This window comes from Mus caroli, chromosome 13, assembly GCF_900094665.2.
Source record: "Mus caroli chromosome 13, CAROLI_EIJ_v1.1, whole genome shotgun sequence".
NCBI classification, from domain to species: domain Eukaryota; kingdom Metazoa; phylum Chordata; class Mammalia; order Rodentia; family Muridae; genus Mus; species Mus caroli.
In genome coordinates, this window is record NC_034582.1 from 67,533,451 (window position 1) to 67,539,907 (window position 6,457).

The window sequence follows — 6,457 nt, forward strand, 5'->3', positions numbered from 1 at the left end:
AAGGAGAAGGAGAAGGAGAAGGAGAAGGAGAAGGAGAAGGAGAAGGAGAAGGAGAAGGAGAAGGAGAAGGAGAAGGAGAAGGAGAAGGAGAAGGATAGCTCTAGTCCTCATTCTGTCCTGCTGAAGATGCCCATCATCGCATGATTCTGTCCTGACAGCCTCAGGTCTCAATGCAAATTTAAGCTATATGTAGAAGCAGCCTTGTTGTACTCATAGCTGAAATCCATTTGACTAGACTGTGGGTCTTTCTTGACACCTTACAGAACATGTCTATATCCTAGAAAACTGCCTGCCATTTGTAGCATTCCGCTTGGCTACCCTGAAGAAGCCTTAGGTAGCCACTATGGGAAGACACACTGATATTCCCCACTATTAAGGGAAAGACAGTCTGGATTTTCTACATTCCCCCAGGCTTCAGAGAGCAGATGGCACAAGTCCAGGGGACCTCAGACTTATCACTCTTCCTAGAGCACCAAGCTCTATCCAGTGCTGCCCACTGACCAACAGATATGGATAAGCTCAGAACATATAAGCTTTACACAACCAATCTTACTTGGCCACATACAGTTAAAAAAAAAAAAACCACTGGGAGCGTTTAATTAGATCTCTGTATCTCTATCCCCAGCATGCAATATAGACTTCATGAACACAGAGATGGGTAATCATGCTGACGTTAAGTCTGGGGTGGACAGATCAGTTTTAATCACTTCCCCAATCAGACATCCTTATAGTTCAAGCCCCACTCAAGGCAGCCCAGAGATGGTGTCCCCCACCCAGGATGAGATGCTGAGCAGCTAGCCAGGAAATTGAACTGTTCTCCTTCAGGAAATAACAGCACTCTGTCAACATCTACAGGAGAAACACGTGTTCGGGGCTCCTGTCAATGCTCAGTCTATCTGATTGAAGTGAGAGGAACAAAATTGCAGGCACTGCACAATATCAGCTCAGTGGCATCCACAGCATGCATCACCATGGGAGAGAATGAACAGAGGCTGGCTGAGGAGGGGTAGCTCCCAGAAAGTGTGGGACACCCCAAGCATAGGCACATGCACTACATGTAAAGTCCTATAACAATGTTACAGAGTGAGAGTTTTTCAATAATCATCAGCAGTAGTTATACATACGTTATGGCCAAAATCGAGAACTACAGGAAGAATCAGATGCAAGACTTATATTGAAATTTACTGACATTGGTTGGAAGAGATGGCCCAGTGATTAAGAGCAAATTACTGCGCTTGAAGTAGATCCCATTTCAATTCCCATCAACCACATGGTGGCTCACAACTACCTGGAATTCCAGTTTGGGTGTGATCAGACACGTTTTTTTGGCCTCCAAGGGCACCTGCACATAGACCATGCAGGTATACATGCATCCACATGAATAAAAGGAAATGAATAAATATATAAAAACTACTGTTATACATATATGATTACATTTGCCACTATATTGTATGGTATGCTGTATGCTACATGACAGCATTTAATCAACCACATACTATATAATGTATTCTATAGCACCTAGAATATGATAGCCTATTTCATATAGCATGTCACATACCCTATATCACCTAGAACATATTTCTACATATCACAGCATGGTCCCCACTCAAAGGGTTAGGCTTAAATGTGAATTTTTTTTCTCTAAGTCACATTTGAACAGAGTCTACTTCAAGGTGGGCTCGATGCAGGGCAGGCAGCTAGCTTAAGGTCTGATCTACCTTACTGGCATCAGACCTGTTCAGTTCATCTTTAAGCCTCTCTCCCAGGACAGAGTAGGTAATGTCCACTACCTATATGAGGTATCATTTTTTTTCTCTAAGTCACATTTGAACAGAGTCTACTTCAAGGTGGGCTCGATGCAGGGCAGGCAGCTAGCTTAAGGTCTGATCTACCTTACTGGCATCAGACCTGTTCAGTTCATCTTTAAGCCTCTCTCCCAGGACAGAGTAGGTAATTTCCACTACCTATATGAGGTATCTTTCCCCCACCCCTGCTCTCTGGATGGATAGCATGCTTGATCACAGAGGGGAACTGATTATGGCTTAAGACATAGAGCAGTGCTGTCCCAGCCCTCCACCTACATTAAGTATGTGATGGAAAACTCCAGGCTGTTCAGGTGACCTTCGGAAGGACCTTTGGGAAATGGAGTTCTTTAGAAGTGCAGAATAGCAGCATCTAGGATGGTGTGTAACCTTCAGTCCTCTTTCACTCTACCAAAGAATTTGGCAGAGACCCTGTGTAATGAGATAGTGATGTTCCCTTGGCTCTACCAATATTGGTAGGATTTCCCCATAGGCAGCTGAACAGTCAAATTTTCTCATAAGCAATTGAACTATTAGGAAAGGTGGTTCAAGAGGGCAGCTGGCTTAGGAGCCAGCAATTTCAGTGTTCCCCACACTTCCTGCCCACGGATCACCAGAGACTGCACCAACCCTCCTACGTAAGCCCCCAGATGCTGCATAACAATAGGACTCAAAGAAAAATAAGGATCTTAAATGTGAGAGGACTGTGGGGGCAGAGACATGAGTTGGTATTATGCAAATATATCATGCTATAGGAAATATTAAAAATAAAAAGCTGGGCAATGGTGGCACATGCCTTTAATCCCAGCACTTTGGGAGGCAGAGGCAGGTGGATTTCTGAGTTCGAGGCCAGCCTGGTCTACAGAGTGAGTTCTAGGACAGCCAGGGCTACACAGAGAAACCCTGTCTCAAAAAAAAACAAAAATTAATTAATTAATTAATTAATTAACAAAATGTCAATTGGTCAACTGTCAAAACTAAAAGTTGCAAATCTAATAACGGAGGGAATTTCTTTTTTTTTAACTAATCAGTCCATTTTATTCTCCTTATTTTCTCTCTTTTTTTATTAAGGCATTTTTATTAGATATTTTCTTAATTTACATTTCAAATGCTATTCCCAAAACCCCCTATACCTTCCCCCCTGCCCTGCTCTGCAACCCACCCACTCCTGCTTCTTGGCCCTGACACTCCCCTGTACTGGGGCATATGATCTTTGCAATACCAAGGGCCTTTTCAGGGAGGGAATTTCTAAGACTCTAGGATTTGGCTACCTTTCTTGATATACTATTTTTTAATATTGTAATTTTTATTTTATCATCTCCTTTCATGTAAATTTTATAATTTTTTTAATAACAGCTCTGGAAATTTTGAGGTCTAGGTGGAAGAATGTTGATATTACATTTTGGAAAAAAAAACCATTTTCTATAGAAACAAAATTTGAAATGGCTACTCTGACATTTATTGTTGTCTGAGGGTCTTGGTTTTCTGAACTTATCTTTTGACAAGTCGTACATTCTAATCAATTCCTGTTCAAATTCCTTATGGTTGGATAGTATTGCAGACCCATCACATTTCCTCTTTCCTCAAAACGTCCATGCTGGATGAAGCTTCACCTCTGGCATGGCTGTACTCAGAGAAAGTAGGTCGTAGGCATGGCGTAAGTGTAATTATAAGGAGGGAGATGGGGGAGTCCTGCTCTTCCCATTCCCTCTACATGCTCATACCAACATGGTTACAGCAAGGCCATGGCCAGATGCCACCTAGCAGGAAAGCCCTCAGGGGACTGACACTGCATATCACTGGATCTTGTACTGGTAGTATCCACATCTGTAAGGACATGAATTACATCATTTTAGCGAGTCCGTGTGCAGCATTTTCTTTAGCAAATGAATCGCCTCTATTGGATTGATTCTGCTTCTTATCCTCTTCACTAGGATATAAGCCTCCTAGGCAGAGATTTCTGTCCTCTTTGCTAACTGATAAATTCCCAGTACCCAGAGCACAGGGAGAACCTGCATGACTCTGCACACAACTGTCAGGTGGATGGATCCTTGAACCAAAGTTATTCCTCTTCCAAGTCTTCCAGCCCCTGAAGTGACTGCCCCCGTGAGCTGCAGCCCAGGCTCTGCCCCCTGGCTCTATCTCTTGGGTTCCTTCACGGCACTGATACTTGATGTATATTGCATTTCTACTTCTGTTGGATTATTGTTGAGAAATTCGATCTTATTATCTCAAAGTTTCAGCTGTTGTTGAAATTCCACCCAACAATTACCTCTGCTCTGTTTTACCTACTCCTCAAAAGGCAGGGAGTGAATTTGGCTCTGCTATGTAGTACACTCGCAACAAGGTTATGTTCCTTGTTCTCTGCATCACTGCTCAGCAGTGCTGCCCAGAGTCAGACAGGGAAGGAGAAGGCATCTTCACTGTGTGGCCACAAGCCATACCCAAAAGTCAGGGATACAGTGCCCGCCATTACTGCTTTGTGATTCTCACCTTCCTTTATTATAGTTTCTTTGTCTCTCTTAAGAAGTTACCAGTCCTCCAGGAGAGATCTTAGACCTTACAGAAGAACCTCCTGCTGCTATTTTTCTAAAGGAAAACAATTTCTACCTGTATTCTGAATACTCACCCTTATACTCACAGGTAAGTGTAGCTCTCGCCCCTCCTCAAAGACACTTCTCTTAACAGTGAATGGAGACCATGACAGAAAACCACAACTGGTCAAAATGCAGAAAATTTTATACAGCGACACTACTCAGGATGTTGGTTTCTTACAAACTGGAGTTCAGAACCAGAATATAAATAGGACCAAATAGGGACATTATGTAATGATAAGATGTTCAATGTACCTACAGAGTTATAACAATACATAACATATATGTACCAAGCAACAAAAATACAGGAAGCAATAATAGTACAAGCCTACTACAACATTCAGCTTCCTCACTCTACAGTGAATGGAAATCGCTATAATTATCTACTTAACAATTGACGGGACACTCTGTAGGAGGATTCAGAATATCTACTTCTTCACTTTAATGGAATCTTCAACAAAACTATTGGTAGCAAATGAGTCTAAAAGAATAGGCATTGTACAAACTGCTCTTGGATCATGGTAGACTTACAAGAAATTCGCAAGAGCAAGGGATAGAAAATTAACTCTGAGATACTACAGATATTATTAAAGTCAAGAATATTTAAGTGAGATGCTTTAATTTTTCTATGAGTGGCAATGTCATAGCAGGAGAGAGAAGGGAGGCTCAGGGTCACTGAGAAAGAGAGTAGAGAGTGGCAGAAGAAGAGGCAGAGAGGCACATGAAACCCCAAGCATAAAATATGGTGCCCTGCATTGATATAGGAGTCATCCACTCCTGTGTTTCCCTGAAGCTTCCAGGAAACAGTACTGTAACAACTCAGCTTTAGATTTCTGACCTCCAAAGGCATAATACGAATTTACAGATTTTTGTGTATTTAGAGTAAATTAAATGGTATATTCTGATATGTGTATTACAATCAAGAGAACTACCATATCTTTTAAGGTATATGTAGTGAGGGTAGCAAACATCCAATGTTGTAGAACATTTATATTATATGGAACATTTCCCTGGCTATCTACCTTGCTTCTCTCATATCTTGTCTTTTGGGTTCATCTTTTAAGTCTGAATAACACTCCATTCTATCTCACAATGCCCTTAACCTAACAGCCTGCACTTGAATAACACTCCATGTTATCTTACAATGTCCTTAACCTAACAGCCTGCACTTTTCATACTTTTCATACTTATCTTTGAGAATAAAGCTGCTGGGAACATGAACCCAGATGTCCTCATAAGGTGCTGATTTAATTTAGTTTGACTAAGCATAAAAACATGGATTTCTGTAACACTGGGAAGCTCTATTTTTAATTTCCTAAGGATCTTTCACACTGCTTTCCAAATTGTGGCATCAGCTACTGTTCCTACCAGCAGTGTGTGAGAATTCCAGCTCCCTACTCTTGTCAACACATATCACTTGCTTTAAAAAGGCATCATTATTTATTTATTTACTTACTTAGTTTAGTGTACACTTGTGTGTATGTGTGTATGTGTGTGCATGAATATGTATGTATGTACATGTGTGTGCATCTATGTGCATGTGTGTACATGTGTTGGTGCATTATGTATGTGTGTATATGCGTATGTGTGTGCATACATATGTGTATGTGTGTATATGTGTGTATGTATTCATGTATGTATGTGTCTGCATGCATATGTGTATGTGTGTGCATGTGTGTGTACATGTGTGTATATGTGTATGTACATGTGTGTATGTACGTGTGTGTGTGTGTGCGTGTGTGCGTGAATGCTGTGGCATGAGGGTGTAGATCAGGAATAACTGTCTGGTGTCATTCTCTTCTAACACTATATGTGCTTCAGTTGGATTGGGAGCAAGCATCCTTATGTTTGGAGCCATCTCCCCACACCCATCTTTGTTGTTTTGTTTGTTTGAGACAGGAGCTCATGTATCTCATGCTGGCTTTGAATTCTCTATGTTATAAAGAATGTTGTTGCCGGGCGTGGTGGCGCACGCCTTTAATCACAGCACTCGGGAGGCAGAGGCAGCAGATTTCTGAGTTCAAGGCCAGCCTGGTCTACAAAGTGAGTTCCAGAACAGCC